Source organism: Pogoniulus pusillus, chromosome 7 (genome assembly GCF_015220805.1).
Source record: "Pogoniulus pusillus isolate bPogPus1 chromosome 7, bPogPus1.pri, whole genome shotgun sequence".
In the NCBI taxonomy this organism is placed as follows: Eukaryota; Metazoa; Chordata; class Aves; order Piciformes; family Lybiidae; genus Pogoniulus; species Pogoniulus pusillus.
In genome coordinates, this window is record NC_087270.1 from 9,174,845 (window position 1) to 9,192,337 (window position 17,493).

The 17,493-nt window shown below is 41.5% G+C and overlaps 1 long non-coding RNA gene across 2 annotated transcripts in view; it reads left to right on the forward strand.

Moving 5' to 3' along the window:
* The first annotated feature begins 1,074 nt into the window (after positions 1–1,074).
* Positions 1,075–17,493, forward strand: part of LOC135177111 (uncharacterized) — a 75,857-nt gene continuing 59,438 nt past the window's right edge. For both annotated transcript variants that reach the window (XR_010302912.1, XR_010302913.1), the window contains exon 1: positions 1,075–1,187. This is a non-coding gene — a long non-coding RNA (uncharacterized LOC135177111). The remainder of the gene's footprint in view (positions 1,188–17,493) is intronic.

Genomic DNA, 17,493 nt, shown 5'->3' on the forward strand with positions numbered 1-17,493 from the left:
CTGGAAACAGTAATTTCATTAAATTTGGAGTTTATGTGAGAAAAATGTTATGAATGCTGCTGAGATAAATCCTTGCCCTGCAATTTTAGAGCCATCTTTAGATCATAATGCCCAATAATCTATTACATTTTGCATCATTTAGTCTTGTCTTCCTGATCATATTAAGCTTTACTTAAGACCAGAATAAATGGATCCTTGCCCAAAAATTCTGTTACTGTTGCAGAACCTTATTCTTCCAGTGTTTCAAAATCTGATAGGTTATACTGAGTCACAGCTGGGTTTTACTCATTTTCTCTGGTGCCAGCGTTGCCCTTTACCATAAAATGTTATGTTGCTGATTTTAGGCAGTATTTTTTTGAGCTTGAACTCCTCTCTCTCTGTTTATTCCTCTGAGATATTTATAGAAAACAATTTCATCCTCACTTCTGTTATTTTTCCCTGATAAGCTAAAGAAGTGATTGGGTTTTGGGTTTGGGTTTTTTTGGTTGTTGTTTATTTGCTTGTTGGTTGGGGTTTTGTTAACATTATGCTGATCACTTTAATGGACCTTTTATTGTCCCTTTTGGTTAAACTTTATTGCCCTTTGGTGATACCTGCAGGTGGTACCTGCAGGGTTACAGAGTCTCGCCAATATTAACAGCATTCTGTGGTGAATAGTGCCAAGGACACAAAATGGGCTTGAGCATGTCCTGCCCAGACATGTTCACCTGCCTGTCTGCACTGCAGCCAGAGGCAGGAAAACAGGACACAGAACCCCAGGCAGCCCAATCCGGTTTGATCCGGTCGCCTGAGAGGGGTTTCCCAAGGCCCACGGCCCTGTGGCGTGCCAGGTGTGCCCCCATTTTTGGAGGGGAACAGCCTGTGGGCTCTGCCTTGTTTGGGTCTGTTTGGGTGATTGCCAGAGGGGACTGGGTGACTGTGTGGCCAGTGAGACCATTGGCCTGGGCCACTGCCCTGTAGGAGGGGGTGGGCAGGTGAACAAGGAGCTCGCGTGCTCGCGCGTTCCTCGCTCACCTGCCGCTCACCCGCCCCTTGCCTCAGCCGCCTCAAACCGCCTCAAGCCGCCTCAGCCGCCTCAGCCGCCTCAGCCAGCAGCCGATTCCACATCGCAGCCCAGGTGGAATTCTCCACAGGACTTCTGTTGAATATTTTCCTGCCTATGTTCTGGGCCACAGACATCAGGACTGGTGAGTGTTCTTAACTCTTTGTTCAAGTTGCTAGAGAACTTTAATCAACCTCACAAGCAGCGAATTAAGCCGCCAGACTCTCTGTTAATGCCACTGTACAGAGACCTTCTGTGAAACAGTGCTGCTGACTGCACCCAAGAGCTGGTGTGGAGAGTTGGAAATAAGTTTGGGGGAATTATTTTGTGTACATTAATAAATTATTTAATAACTTTTAAATCAGCCTCATTGCATTTTACCCCAAACTCAAATTTCAGCTGGCCACACTTCCATACTTGATCGCAGTTTGTGTCAGCAGGCAAGGAGGCCAAGAGGTGTGTTTCGGAGCTTATTACTGTGAGAATGATCATACCAAGGTAGATGGCTTTGATCTTAACCAACAACAAAAAGACACTGCAGTCTCTCTAACAGGTTTTGTTACCATGGCTCTAACAAATTTCCCCATGTAACTGTGAACTTCAGATCTTTAATTAACCTTTTGTTTGTTTGTTTGTTTCTCTTCAGATGTATATATTCCAATGAATTTTGTGAGCAAGCAGTGCATAGCTGCTAGCCTAGATTTGTCAGTCACTAAAGACTGCTCCATTCATTCACTTCCCCCTTAATAAAAACATTCTCTGTGGTTTCCCCCTTATCTTCTCTTTGTGGTGAAGGATCTTCTTCCCACTCTCTACCAAGTATACTTCTGCTGTATTTGGGTTTCCTTTGTCTTACTTTTCTGCCAGATGACTAAAAGTGAGACAAAAGAAGATGAGAAGACTGGACAGTGGGTGATGTGTCCAGTAACAGGGAATAAAAGAGAATTTGGATAAGAAAAGGTGATGAAAGCAAGAACATACTTTTCCCTCTTTTCTTCCTGTGAAATGAGATCATAGAATCTTAGGATTGTTTTGACTGGAAAATACTTCTAAGATCATCAGGTCCGACCATCAATCTAACACCACAATGGCTGTTGTAAGTTCTATGTCCACAGATTTTTTTAGCACCTCCAAGGACAGTGACTCCACCACCTCCCTGGGTAACCTGTTCTCCTTGGACTTGTGCAGTGTCTGTCTTTGCTGAGGATCCAGTGTTTGTTCTAACGCGTGAATAGAGTTGACATAGGTATCCTGAAATGACAGAGCAGTTGCTGTAATTATTATCAAGATTAGTTAATTAGGATTTATTAATTAGTATATTAGAGTTATAGCCCATTGATGATTAATTTTTCATGGCTTGCAAGATCCTATATTTCTAGTCTGTCGCTGTCATTCATCATTCTGCATTTTTACTTTCCTTTTCTCCTTGCATACAGTAGCTTCTCTCATGCATTGAATTCTGCTGCACTACTGCAGTTAAAACAGCCTCTTGTTGACAGGTGATCTATCCCAGATGATTCAGCTGACTTTCATTAGTGCAGTGTCTCCCTGTTCTTGACCATTGATTGTGTAGTGCAAGCAGTTCACGTAATGTAAGTGCTTTTCAGCAGGCATCCTGAACTTGTCCAAGCTCTGTGAAAAGCATCCTTCCCAGAATCTTGCCAATTTAAATGCAGTTATATCACATAGTGGATAAAGATGAATTTCCTATCTCTTTTCTACCACAATAGAATGACTGTAAACATGTTTAAGAGAACAATTCTGTACGGTGGGTTTTGGTGCTGGCTGAATCCCTCAGATTTATTTTTTTGTCCCTGTGATCATCAGTAGTCCAGAATTGCTAAGAGATAAAATTTCTCTTCAGAATGCCACTCTAATAGTTTGCTTCTTCATTTTCTGCCCTTCCCCTTCAGGTATCCCTTTGCAGTCACAGTTCAACCACTAGGAATAATTTTCCCTGCAGGAAGAATGCAGGGAAATAACTTTTCAGGTGTGACACTACATTGTAATGTTTTCAGTGAGAAAGGAAACTTAAAAAGAATTACCAGTAATGAAACATAAGGCCTGGACTAAAAGGGAGCTGTGAACAATAATTATATCTTTAATTGGTCCTGCAGAGGCTTTATGCCAAAATTGCTAGCAGTTATACATGTCTCTTCTTGATACTACCCAATATCATGTGTAGTACTTTTACTGTATAATATTTTCAGTAGATTACTAGAGTTTGCCTAATTCAGAACTCTTATGTCTTTCTTATTCCACTCAGACCCTCAAATTCATTGTTTCATAGAGAATTCAGCATTCTGAGCTACTTCTAGACCTCTAAATATAAAAAGAATGCATCCAGAGAATCAACCAGGTTGGAAGAGATCTCCTAAATCATCCAGTCCAACCTAGCACCCAGTCCTGTCCAATCAACTAGACCATGGCACTAAGTGCCTCATCCAGGCTTTGCTTGAACACCTCCAGGGATGGTGACTCCACCACCTCCCTGGGCAGCCCATTCCAATGCTAGTCACTCTCACTGGGAAGAACTTCCTTCTCACATCCAGCCTATACTTCCCCTGGCACAACTTGAGACTGTGTCCCCTTGTTCTATTGGTGGTTGCCTGGGAGAAGAAACCAGCCCCCACCTGGCTACAACCTCCCTTCAGGTAGTTGTAGACAGCAATGAGGTCTGAGCCTCCTCTTCTCCAGGCTAAACAACCCCAGCTCCTTCAGCCTCTCCTCATAGGGTTTGTGTTCCAGGCCTCTCACCAGCTTCATTGACCTTCTCTGGACACCTTCCAGCACCTCAACATCTCTCTTGAATTGAGGAGCCCAGAACAGAACACAGGACTCAAGGTGTGGCCTGAGCAGTGATAAGTACAGGGGAAGAATAACCTCCCTTGTCCTACTGGCCACACTGTTCCTGATACAGGGCAGGATAGAACCCTGCACTTAGCCTTGTTAAATCTCATCTCATTGTCCATACCATGCCTGACACATTATTTTCAGAAGACAGATATGGCTCTGAAGTGTGATTTTATCAGGTGACTTGGCAAAGGTGATATGGATAGTCTCCAGCAGGGTCAGATAACTTGAATGCTAATCCAGTGGTTTTACCTGAAGAAACATACTTCCCTCTAGCAGTTTTAGCACAGCTTTTTACTGGCAGGAAGATGAAGAACTGAGAAATACTGACTGTGAACATCAAGAAATTAACTTTTCATTTCATTAGACAAAATAATTTAGCTATGATTCTTAATGTAAAACTTTATTGATGAAACAAACGAAGTAGTATTACAGCCTAAGCAAGGTACAGAAAAACTTTTATTCTAGTGAAATAACATTAAAAATTAATAAAATACATAATTATCTGAGATGGGAGATTAGTCACATTTTCCACAATAAAGTCAATTTTGGATGCTGAGACTGAAAAAAATTAAATTCAGGAGGAGTTATTTCAGAAAAAAAAGGGAAGGTAATATGGTTTAAGAGTGTAATAGCTTCAGCAAATTGAACTATGTAGTTGCTAATGCTGGCTTCAATAATTACATGCTGTATCTTTCTTGAATCTGCAGTAAGAAGGCTGTTTAATTAATATCTCGATGTTCCTGTAGTTATGGTACTCAAATGATAGGAAATATAACATTATGTTTTCCTTTAAAGGTAACACCCAAATGAAAAGGTCACTAAATAGTTTGAAGAGCTGGCTATAGGCTGACTGCTCATTGTTTTTCTTTATTTATAGCTCTCTTGCTTCAGACTAAATCTGTTTGTCTTTGTAAGGTTATGTGATTAGATTTAAGAACTGCTAAAAAAACCCTATTCTGAGGAAAGCAGCAAAGCACTTCTCCTTCTGTTATTACTCCCCAATTTCCATTAAGCTGAAAATTGAGATCTTTCAGGTGCAAAACATTGTGTACCTCAACTTCATTGCAGTTCAAAGAAGTATAATGAGGTCTTGTATAGAAGTATAATGAGCTAAATGGAACATATATGCTGTGTTTTTAATGACCCCATTGCCCAAACTGTACATAAGACTCCACCAAAGATTTGCCTTCCCTTTTACAACCATTTGACTTTCTGTAGGTCATGTGAGGTACATGAAAATTAGTAGTGTCACACAAAATCACAGAATCATTGAGGCTGGAAAAGACTTCTGAGATCATCAAGCACAACTTATAACCTAACACCATGACATCAGCTAAACCATGCCACCAAGTGCCACAGCCAATCTTTTCTTACAGATCTCCAGGGACAGTGACTCCACAACCTCCCTGGGCAGTCCATTCCAGTGCCTAATCACCCTTTCTGTCAGGAAATGCTTCCTAATATCCAACCTAAACCTCCCCTGGTGCAGCTTCAGCCTGTGCCTTCTTGTCCTGTCTCTAGATGCCCAGGAGAAGAGCCCAGCGCCCATCTTATACAAATTCCTTTTAGGTAGTTGTAGAGAGTGGTAAGGTCCCCTCTAAGTCTCCTCCAGGCTGAACATCCCCAGCTCCCTCAGCCCTTCCTCATATAACTTTCCCTCCAGCCCCTTCCCCAGTCTTGTTACTCTCCTCTGGACATGCTCCAGCACCTCACATACTTCCTGTGGTGAGGGGCCCAGAGCTGCACACAGTGCTTAAGGTGAGGCCTCACCAGTGCCGAGTACAGGAGCAGAACTACATCCCTAGTCCTGCTGGCCACACTATTCCTAATACAGGTCAAGATGACATTGGCCTTCTGTGCCACCTGGGCACACTTCAGCCAGTTGTCACTCAGCACTTCCAGGTCCCTCTCTGCCAGGCCACTCTCCAGCCACTCATCCTCCCTTCTGTATTGCTGCATGGGGTTATTGTAGCCAAAGTGTAGGACTCTGCATTTGACTGCTGAATCTCATATTGTTGGCCTCAGCCTATTAATCCAGCCTGTCCAGGACCCTCTGCAGCACCTTCCTACCCTCCAGGAGATCCACACTGCCTCCCAACTTGGTGTCATCTGTAAATTTATTGACAGTAGACTTGATCCTCTCATCCAGGTCATCAATAAAGATGTTGACTAGAACTGGGCCCAGTGATCCCTGGGAGACACCACTGGATGCAGCACCGTTCACAACCACTCTTTGCCTGCTCCTCCAGATGGTTTTTAATCCAGTGAAGGGTGCTCCTGTCCAAGCCATGGGCTGCCAGCTTTTCCGGGAGGGTACTGTGGAACACTGTGTCAAAGGCTTTGCTGAAGTCGGGGTAGACCACATCCACAGCCTTCCCCTCATCTACCAGGTAGGTCACCCAGTCATAGAATGCAGTCAAATTGGTTAGTCAGGGCCTTCCTTTCTTGAACTGAAGTTGGCTGGGTGTGATTCCCTGGTTTTCTTGTACATGCCACTCGATGGCACTCAGGATGACCTGCTCCATAACCTTGCCAGTTACTGAGGTCAAGCTGACAGGCCTGTAGTTTTCTGCCTCCTCCTTCCAGCCCTTCTTGTGGATGAGCATCAGATTGGCCAACCTCCAGTCATCTGGGACCTCCCCAGTTAGCCAAAACAGGTGGTAAGTGATGGCCAGAGGCTTAGCCAGCTCTTACACCAGCTTCCTAAGCACCTTAGGATGAATCTCATCTGAAGCCAGTGTATGTATTCTGTTAGGGCTGCAGCCAGAATTCAGTGGGGCAAAAAAAGAGCAGAGAAAAAGAACATGGTTTTTACCTTCATGCTATAAAATCACTTGATTATTTTGAACTTAATGGAGAGGAGTCATCAGACCAGACAGTAGAGATCCTCCTTATTAGAAAAGACATTGAAAGCCTCGTTGACTGGACACTGAAGGTAGAGTTGTTCAAACTATGGAAATGGTCCATTTGTTTAGAAATTAAGGTAGTTAACCACTAAAATGAATTGCTTTAAAACAGATAAGTTATGGTACATTCTTTATTGCTTGAAGAATTTGCATTGAGTCTGTCTCTATTTCAAAACATATACTCTCCAACACTACCAGAGGTTACTTTCTCAGTTCAGAAACTAGAGAGTGGAATGATACAGTCTTGTCGCACAAGCAGCTGTGAAATAATCTGTCCCCAAAACTATGCTTCTATTCAGTTTTAGGACTGGCTCAACATGGAAAAATTACCTTGCGGCACTATGGCAGATGCAGCCATCCTGACTAAGACCTGACAATGACCAGGGCTTGCTAAAGATACAAGACTGGGGTCTCAGAGCTGTTAAAACTTGCTTTTGCTTCAGGCCTTTAGCCTGCCTATGTTGTGCACTTGTTCCCAACTAATTAGAACAACCACAGTTCCACAGTGAGACTTGGCTAGGATATAAATGAAGCTCCCTGGAGAGCAGGTTTGGATTGGCTCTTCTTGAAATGAAGGGGATTCCAGTCACACACCCTCCAGTTGGATTGGGATGCCACCCAAGGACATTTCCTGCTGTTGAGTCCTGAACCCCTTTTGGTGCATTAACATTTCTTCTGAATATAGGCTTGAGTGAGTCCTTGATCCCCTTTTGGTAAGTGAGCCCCTTTTGGGGAGGTTTTTCCTTTTATGAGTAGGTTTGCACATATTTTGCTTCATTTTCTAAAAGGAATATTCCCAACATGTAGGAATTAGTTGTGTTGTAGAATATCCCTCCCTGAGGTCCAAACTTATAATTCACTTTGGTCTGTCAGAGTGCTGGGCTATTTTTGGTTGCAATAAATTCAGATTTTGGCTAGCTGCTGCTGTTCTGTGGGTGCTTTCATGTACCAGTTGTAGAGTATGGTGTGGAGGGAAAATATTTGTTAAACTGTAAAGTTTTGGTATAGCAAACAACATTTCAGTGTGGTAGAAGCAGTGTACTTGTACCAGGAGAGAGCATCACTCGAAGCTATTCAGCTTCTGTAAACAAGGTCATCCAGATCTACTGCAGCTGCATAGTTATGTCTATGATTCATCCAGCACCCCAGAGTTCTGAACTTAGGCAGAATTCTTTCTGGTGGGCATATTTTATGATCAAAAAATCTACCTTATACTTAAAGATTCTTCCTTATACAAGTACATGAGTGTATAATTTAGTTCTCTTCAAATGAAGGAAAATGTTCCTTGTGACTAGGTATAAGATTCTTAATGTCACAAGATAGAATAAAAAAACAAAGATGAGGCCAAAGATTATCTGACTTTATGCAGTTCTTATAATATTGGTTTGTTTGTGGGGGTAAATAAGGCAGCTTGCCTGGAGCTGAGATATTACTTTACCTCAGACAAACCTAGATGGACAAGCATCCTGTATTTAACTGTGTCATCTTGCACTACATCTGGAAATACTGCATTAGGAATTAGTAGCAAAAGCTGGTCTGCATCACTTCAAATGTGTAGTGATTAGTCAGAGCTTTGTCACACGGCTGATCCCTGTGCTAATGTTGTGTTATTTTACAGTTAAACATGGGGGCCCTAACAAATTAATCAAATAGTAAATCTTTTCCTTCAGCACCACCTACAAATTTGCATAGGGAATTTTATGTCCAATTACAAATAGGATCAGTAGAGGTGACATCGTGGTCATGGTGAAAAATACTCAGGTTAGGTATTTTTCATAAATCTGATTAGCATCCTCTTGAGCAGGCTCAGAAAGTAAGGGATAGAAGAACAGACAGTAAGATGGATTAGGAACTGGTTACACAATAGAACATACAGTGAGATGGATTAGGAACTGGGTACACAATAGAGTGAAAAGAGTAGTGATCAGTGATGTCAAGTCCAGCTGGAGACCTGTAACTAGTGGAGTGCCCCAGGGATCAGTGCTGGGTCCAGTCCTGTTCAGCATCTTCATCAATGACATCTTTTGTTGTTCATACCAAACTGGGAGGCTTGGCTGATGCAGCTGAGGGCCGTGTGGCCATTCAGTGAGACTTGGAAAGACTGGGGAGATAGGAGCAAAGAGAAACCCAATAATGTTTGACAAGGACAAGTGTATAGTCCTGCACCTGGGAAGGAATAATAAACTGCAGCAGTACAGGTTATGAGGTGATCTGCTGGAGAGCAGCCCTGTGGAGAAGGACCTGGAAGTCCTGGTGGACAACAAGTTGTCCGTGGGACAGCAATGTGCCCTTGTGGCCAAGAAGGCCAATAGGATCCTTGGGTACATTAAGAAGAGTGTGTCCAGCAGAGGGAGGGAGGTTCTCCTTCCCCTCTACTCTGCCCTAGTGAGGCCCCATCTAGAATCTTGCATCCAGTTCTGGGCTCCCCTGTATATGAGGCATAGAGATCTACTTGAGAGAGTCCAATGGAGGACTATGAGGATGGTTAAGGTACTGGAGCACTGGTTTATGAAGAAAGGCTGAGCGACCTGGGGCTTTTTAGTCTGGAGATAAGAAGACTGAGTGGGTATCTAATAAATGTCTATAAATATATGAGGTCTGAGTGTCAAGAAGGAGGGGACAGCCTCTTCTCACTTATGTCCTGTGATAGGACAAGGGACAATGGATGTAAACTGAAACATAGGAAGTTCCACCTCAACATGTGGAAGAATGTCATTACTGTACAGGTCACAGAGCACTGGAACAGGCTCCTCAGAAAGGTTGTGGAGTCTCCTTCTCTGCAGACTTTCAAGACTCATCTGCATGCATTCTTGCACTAGATTTTATGGTTGTGCTCTGACATAGGGGTTAGACTAAGAATACCTCCAGAGGGCTCTTCCAATCCCTAACATCCTGTGATGCTGTGATTAAAATTTACTACACTGTAGAGTTGCAATGATACTTCCAAGTAAAGGCTTCAGAAAAATACCTGGTTTAAAACATGTTGCAGAGATCTTCCCTTGTGACTCCTGTAGATTTGACATTTCACTTTTGGACACTGTTGGATCACTGTATCTACTGCAATCTTTCCAATGTTCACCTGATACAGGTTTCTGAAAATACAACTCAGCTTGGATGGAAGCCTTCTGCTGCTACTACTTAGAGATTGAAATGAGTGTTGACTGTATTTCCAACACCAGTATCACGTGGAAGAGTGTGACAAAAATTATGGTCTTCTATCCTACTTCAGTGTAAGCCTGTTCTTTAGGAAAGCCCTCTAGAAGCTAAAAAAGGGTGATTCATGACTAGTAACTGCCAACTTTATTTATAGTCTTCTGATCTGGACACAGAGAGTCTTCTGAACTAGACAGATATGCAGTTTCTCTCAGAAATTCAGACATTGCACTGTAGGTCCTTTGAGAGCTTGTGTTCAGGTGATGTTGACTTAGGGTATGTGAGCTTTGAGATCCTGTTTATGGTATGGGCCAAGCCAAAAAACATTGCCTAAGGAAGTATGACAGGACTGGTGTGCTATCTATTCAACTGAGGTTTAATAATAAGCAGAGGAAATACAAGGCTACATAAATGTAGTATAATGGCAGCCACAGTAAATTCACAGACTGGTTAGCTGTTAATGGTGACCTTTACTAGGAGTGGTTGACAAATCACCTAAGGTGGCTAAGGAAAAAAAAAAAACAAAAAACCCCACTCAAAATGAACAAAGTTATATTATTAGAAATTATATTGGTCAAAGAGATTTTAAAATTTCTGCATGAGCCATGATTTTCTGCCTTGATCAGATTGTGGAAAAGTCTAGATTTGAAGGACTTCCATATTTGAAGTTAGGGAGGATGACAGGTTAAGCAGACATTCTCGAAGATCAACATATAAGAGTTTTAACAATGGCCTGTTTAGCTAACTGAATTCTCGGTTTGGCCTTTTGTCCTCAAATGCCCTGTGCATTATGCCTAAGTTTCCCAAAATAGTACATTTTTGCATTAGTTGTGGTTGTTGATGGTTCTTTTGTGTTCAGTAATTTGCTTGTACATATATTGTGATGGTTTGGGTGTTACCCACCCCCCCACACTTTGGAAATCACCCAGACTAGACTCAGCCAGCTCTGACTGATTCCCTAATTTATTTGAAATTTTTTTTGCCTTTGTCATTGATTTTCTTTCTATCCCTTGCCCTGGGTGTTTGGTTTTTGGTTTGTTTTTTTTTCCCTGTGAAGTCTGATCTAGTCAGAGATTGTTGTTTTCATTCAACTGGATAACTTCTTTACTGCTGCAGCCATTCCACACTATGCTGTCACAGTTAAATCCCTGATCTTTTCTCCTGTTTATTCCTTCAGCAGTCTTCAGGAATTTGGCTTTATTTTGCACCTGTGTTCTACATATCATATGTTTTGTTTGCATCAGTGCCATTCAAAGCCTTACTGAATCCTTTGTTGGCTCAGGATTCTGATTTATTTCTGATTTATTTCCAGGATCTTGAAACCTTCAATTATTTTCCTTGTATAACTTTTAATGGTAGTTGCCCTCAACTTTCTTCTGACAAAGGCACGTGAGTTTTCAATTTTGGATTGCAATATTTCTATCAAGTCCTTTGTTCCTCTTCAACAATTCCATAGAAAGAGGTTTCCTGGGGTCTTTGTCTCTCACTGACATATGAGGAGTACCAGGATGACATTTTGTACTCTCTCATTGGTTGCTTTTCCAGAAGCTGTCAAAACAAATGCGATATGCTGATCCCAATCCCTTTGATACTGTTCTAAAACGATGGCCAGCTGAGCCCTTCAAATCTAATTGAATTTTGCATCCGTCTCACTGTACCATTGATGGTGAAGGAAGGAGGAAATTATGTAGATTCCCAGAATCTTCCAGGCCAGCTGAAATATTTTGAGTTAGAATTTCCCGCTTCACTCATCTCACTAGAGATGTCAGAAAAATCATTCAGCCGTTGCAGAGCCGGATGGAAAACAGCAGGTAATCCTGTTGAAGAAAGAGACATTGTTAAAGTTTGTTCATTTCCCAGACAGGAATGAAAATTTAAAAGAATAAAAATTCAGGGGAAAGATTGAAGTGACTTAAAGATCTGAAGCTTTCAAGAAGAATGTGAGCCAGAGAGGGGTTTTTTGGCTTTCTAGTTGCCCTTCTGAGAGATTTTTGTTAACTGATAGAAATTAACATTGGCTGAAGCTCGCCAGCACAGCTGCGACAAGAGAGGTCCTTGGCCAAACAATGCTCTATGCTCTAGATCTGGGAACCATTCAGCCTTTCTAAACTCAGGAGAATAAAGACACAATTGCACTGTGAAGCAAGCTATAGAGAAGTCCAAGCTTTGGTGCCATCAAGTCTTGTCACGTGAGCTATGGCACCATGTCCAGCTGCACTGTGCACAGACTAATCATGTGCCATTGTTATCTCACCATAAGGATGAATTCCTCAGTGTAGGCATGACCAATAAATGAAGGTACTGAAGGCTCAGAAAGGTTTTGCAAAGTTTATTGGCAGAACTGTCAAGCAAAACCATTTCTGTTGATGATAAAAGCCAGTGCTGGGTAAGGATGTGTGTGCCTATAGTAATACATTTTTGAATGGCTAACTGGTATTTAGGATCCTGAGCACTAAAAGCATAATAAGTTTCTGAAATCACTGTCCCATTAATGGGCAAGTAGAAAACAGAAGAATAAACCTCTTTGCATGATGACATCAAGATCAGCATCAAGACATCTCATTGCTAGTGCCATATATAAATCTGAATTTATTTGCAAAGCTGTGCAATTAAATCTAATAAAGAAATGGGGGAATTGATGATGTATCACATGAAAACTTGAATTTTAGTATCATCTTATTGAAATTGAGAAAAAAAAAGGGGGAAATACAGAATTCTGCAGTAGAAACCTTGAGAACTTTTTTTCTTACTGTTTAGAAGGGAAAAAAATCCTCAGAAGCCAGCATATGAGTGCTTACATCTCTGACATTATTTTTTCCTGGCTCTTAAGCCAGTTAGGTTAGCATCTTAAAGCCTAGATGTCTAAACACAGTAAACACTTTAAACAAGGAATTCTATGAGAAGTGAATTCCCTCAGCTTCTTGGGGAATGAAATCCCCTGATTTAGGAGGAATAATGTGAGAGCTTAGAATGATAAAATTAAACACAGTGGTGACAATGCTGGCTTAATCAGTACTGTATCTCTTTTTGGCTACCTGTGGAACAGGACTGCTAATATGAGTGAAAAATATTCAGTAGTATCTGTAAGTTGCTTTTAACCAGTTGTATATGAAATGAAAATGATTGTTTACATATAGGTCCTCCCAACCCAGGTAACTCTACAGATCATCTAGTCTGACCCCTCTGCAGTAAGAAAGGCCATGCTTAGTGAGATGAAGTCACCAAGAGCTCTGTTTGAACCTGACCTTGAGTATCTCCAGGAATGGGGCCTCAGCCACCTCTCTGGGCAAACTGTTCCCATACTCAAGCACCCTCATTTTAAAAACCTTGTTCTTAACATCCAATAGAAATCTGTTCTTCTCTAATTTAAAACTGTGCACCCTCATGCTAGCACTGCTGGCCTTTGTAAACAGTCCATCTCCAGCTTTCTTGAGGGCCACCTCAAGTAATGGAAGGTGGCAGTTAGGTCTTGGAGCCTTCTCTTCTCCAGGCTGAACAACACCTGCTCCCTCAGCCTGTCCTCATATCAGAGGTGCTCCATCCCCCTGATCATTTTTGTGGCCCCCCTCTGGACCTGCTCCATGAGGTCCGTGTCCTTCCTGTACTTAAGGCCCCAGAGCCGGATGCAGTGCTCTAGGTCTGATTTCATCAAAGCAGAGTAGAATTCTGAATTGCAGTTGTTGGCAGACTCCTTGTATATGATTTTGCTGCAAAAATACAACTTCATGATATCACAGACCTTTTTTTCTTACAGTAAAAACATACTTTTGAAGAACTCTATTTAAATAAGCTAGTGCTAGCCAGTATTTATTTGATACAGAGGAAAACTTGAAGTATATTATTCCATGGCTCTTCACTCTCTATCACAGACAATAATTAGTGTTATTATCAGGTGGAAAATAACTGTAATGAAGAAGTTACTTATATAGTATGATGAACTCCCTCAGAAAGTTATTGTACTTTTTTAGAATCAAAATTGCTTTGTTAGTAGCTGCCAAATAGTGGTTTTGGTAGTGTGTTGTCAATGAATACTCTCAGAAGTACCCTTCGGTGGCTAGTAAAAAAACTGAAACAGCAATTCTCTCATTGAGTAATGATTACATTGGACAGACACTGTAGTGTAATATACTATAGCACAAACACTGAACTGTATTATTTATCTGTAGACCCTTGGTCACAATAGCTCACTGGCTATTGCAATGGTTTGGGGGATACATTGCCCTTTAATTCAAAGTTACTGTAAAGAAAAAAAGAGGAAAGGCCATCTTCTAATACAAATATGGACAGATTTTTATAACATTATGATTTTAAAAGTTTACTTATAGAACCCTTAATAATGTTTCTTCTCTCAAGGGAAGTATCCTGTGGAGAAGAGTATGGAACAAAAGATTGTTATACAGGTCCCTTTGGGAGGTGCCTAAAGCTGGAAAGGACACTTTCAGTCCTCTTGGTTGCTCAAGGAGGGGGTGTTACCCAATTGTGCTAGTTTGAAGCTAGCTAGAATGTTTTGGTGAGAAGAACCAGATTACAGGCTGTGAAAGGAGAACAGAATTATGTCTACTTCACTCATAGGCTTGCTGAGAGGTATAAGAACGAGAATACAAACACAGATAAGACACTACTGCTTCTTCTGCTGGGGAGCTCGTAGCTGCATTTTTTTTTTCCTCTTTCTAGCCTCTCTGCCATTTCTTTGACTAATCCACTTTGCTTCCTAACCCCCCTGGCCAAACCTTCATTCTTCCTTGAGACTGGGGTAAGGTTAAGAGGGGTGGGAGAAGGTGGAAGGGCAGTGGGGAGCCCCTCCTGGGGACTCAGGTTTCAGGGAGGGCTGTTGTGTTTCTCTATTCCCTTTTCCCTTGTCTATTTCTGTCTATGCTGTGTATACTGTAAATATCTGCCTGTATATTGTGCTAAGCTGTAAATTATTATCTTCCTTCAACTTCCAGAGCCATCTGAGTCTAGTCTGGGTGATTTCCAAAGTGTGGGGAGGCGGGGAACACCCAAACCATCACACCAATATCATGAAAAAATCAGCTGCAGGGGTTATCTGCAGCGTAAACAATCAGGCAAAAAAACCTAAACCCAAGATCTCTAGCAAATTAGATACAGTATGTTATAACATTCATCAGACTCATCAGGGAACCAGGAATTTCTCAGCCAGCAACAAACAAATAGAAAATTAAATTCTAGCTTCTCTGTCTCCTATAGTGTGTTAGTACATTTGAAAAATAAGAACTTAGATGTCCTATTATGCCTTTTTGTTTTTTGCATTACTTAGTGTAAATTCAGACTTGTTGAACTGGCTCTGTACTGTGTCATAGAATCATAGAATCAACCAGGTTGGAAGAGACCTCCAAGATCATCCAGTCCAACCTAGCACCCAGCCCTAGCCAGTCATCTAGACATGGCACTAAGTGCCTCATCCAGGCTTTTCTTGAACACCTCCAGGAGCAGCAATTCCACCACCTCCCTGGGCAGCCCATTCCAATGCCAATCACTCTCTCTGCCAACAACTTCCTCCTAACATCCAGCCTAGACTTCCCCCGGCACAACTTGAGACTGTGTCCCCTTGTTCTCTTGCTGATTGCCTGGGAGAAGAGACCAATCCCCACCTGGCTACAACCTCCCTTCAGGTAGTTGTAGACAGCAATGAGGTCCCCTCTTGAGCCTCCTCTTCTGCAGGCTGCACACCCCCAGCTCCCTCAGCCTCTCCTCATAGGGTTTGTGTTCCAGGCCTTTCACCAGCTTTGTCGCCCTTCTCTGGACACCTTCCAGCACCTCAACATCATAAATATTGTCTTAAATATTCTCTATGATGTAACAATCTATCCCTGGCAAACTCTAATGAATTTGGATTCATTTACAGATCTCTCCTTTTATCAATTTTTAAACACATTTGATGTTGGTCTTGAAAAAATATCTCCCAAAAAGTTCATTTCACCCCTTGAAGGGAGAATGGCTTTTCGAATTCATTTTTTTTTTCAAACTAGCTTTTCAATTTCCAGCCTTCTTAACACGTCAAAACATTGCAAAGTTTGGAAGTACTTGAAGTTACACAGGACCTGGTACCTGACAGAACAGCATCACAGCAACGTTCTGCAAATACAAAATGAGATCTCGTTTTCCCCCAGAAACATGCAGGGACCTGTTTCCACACCTCCCTCCAGAGTTTATTAGAGAAGAAGCAGATGTCTATGTTCACAAAGCAGCTTGAATGCTTTTTGCTATTTCTCCTATTACCTTCTCTTTACTATGATGAGTCTTTAAAAGTTACCCCAATGAATGCAATGTAAAATCTGTAGGAATTTATTCTCACTTCTATTGGTCTTCTGTGGGATTTGTAGTGCATTTTGCACTTTTCCTCTATTACTGACTTATTTCTGTTTCTGGAAGGGAGTTGCATTTTTTTGAGTAATGATGCTATCTCTATATGTGTATGTTGTTCAGCTTTTGTATGGTTACAGTCACTCACTTCTTCCCCTACCAAGGATCCTAAACAGCCCTCTGTGCTGCCTGATAAAATGAAAGGTGCAAGCTGTAAATTCTAACGAGGAGTATGTTTTATGGAAAGAAAAGTCTTTACTTTTTATTAGTAGTTGTTAGCTTGCATGGAGGCTTCATTCTGCAATTTAAGTCTGACAAAAGGGACCCCTTCTGCAATGAGAAATCAAAATCTGTTCTCTTTTAAGGAGTTTTCTTTAATGTGCAGACCACCAAGACAGAAACTTCCAAACAAGGCTTCTCTGCTCCTGCAGAGGTCTGAATTGAAATCTCTCCTCACATTTCCTGAACTGCAGGTGAGATATCAGCCTGTCACTCTGCTGGCCTTAGAGATCAGCATGCAACTGGCTTAAGGTCGCTTGATACAGATTTGCTATTTGCAAATTAAACCCCTTCATCTCTGAAAAGAATCAAAAATAGAATACAGTTCTTTATTATCTGTGATCCTATTTTTTCCCATGGCTCTTACTTCAGAGGGTCTTTCAAGAGTTACCTTTCCAGATCTGTTGTACAGTCCTAATTATTTTAATTATGGAGCATATATGTGAAACTATAGGGGTAGCTCATGCAACTTGGGGTTTTTAGGCTAAGAATTTTTATGACTAGAAATATCAGAGGTGTAAGACCTGCCATGAGTGTTTTTTCTCCATAGAAAATAAATTAGAAGAAATAACTTGAGGAAACTTATTTTACCATCATTAGATTAAGAAAGGAGGACTAAATTGTGTGTGGTTTTCTTAAGACATTTTATATTACATTGCTAGCACCCTAACTGCATTCATCTGCCCCTGACCTCTATAAATATGTCAGTATGCAGAAGGCAAAACTGCTGAAACTTAAAAAAATTAGGTGCCTGTCACAGGAGGTGGTTAGAGATCCGAGTAATCTACTAGGATTTCTTCACGTTTTTTACTCCTGATTTTCCCAAACCGATTTTTTTGTTCCTTTATACTTTCCATTAATCATTTACATATATCTCCTCTGTAGCATTGTAGCACATGAATTGTCCGTCTCGTATCTACACTGCGTGGCAGG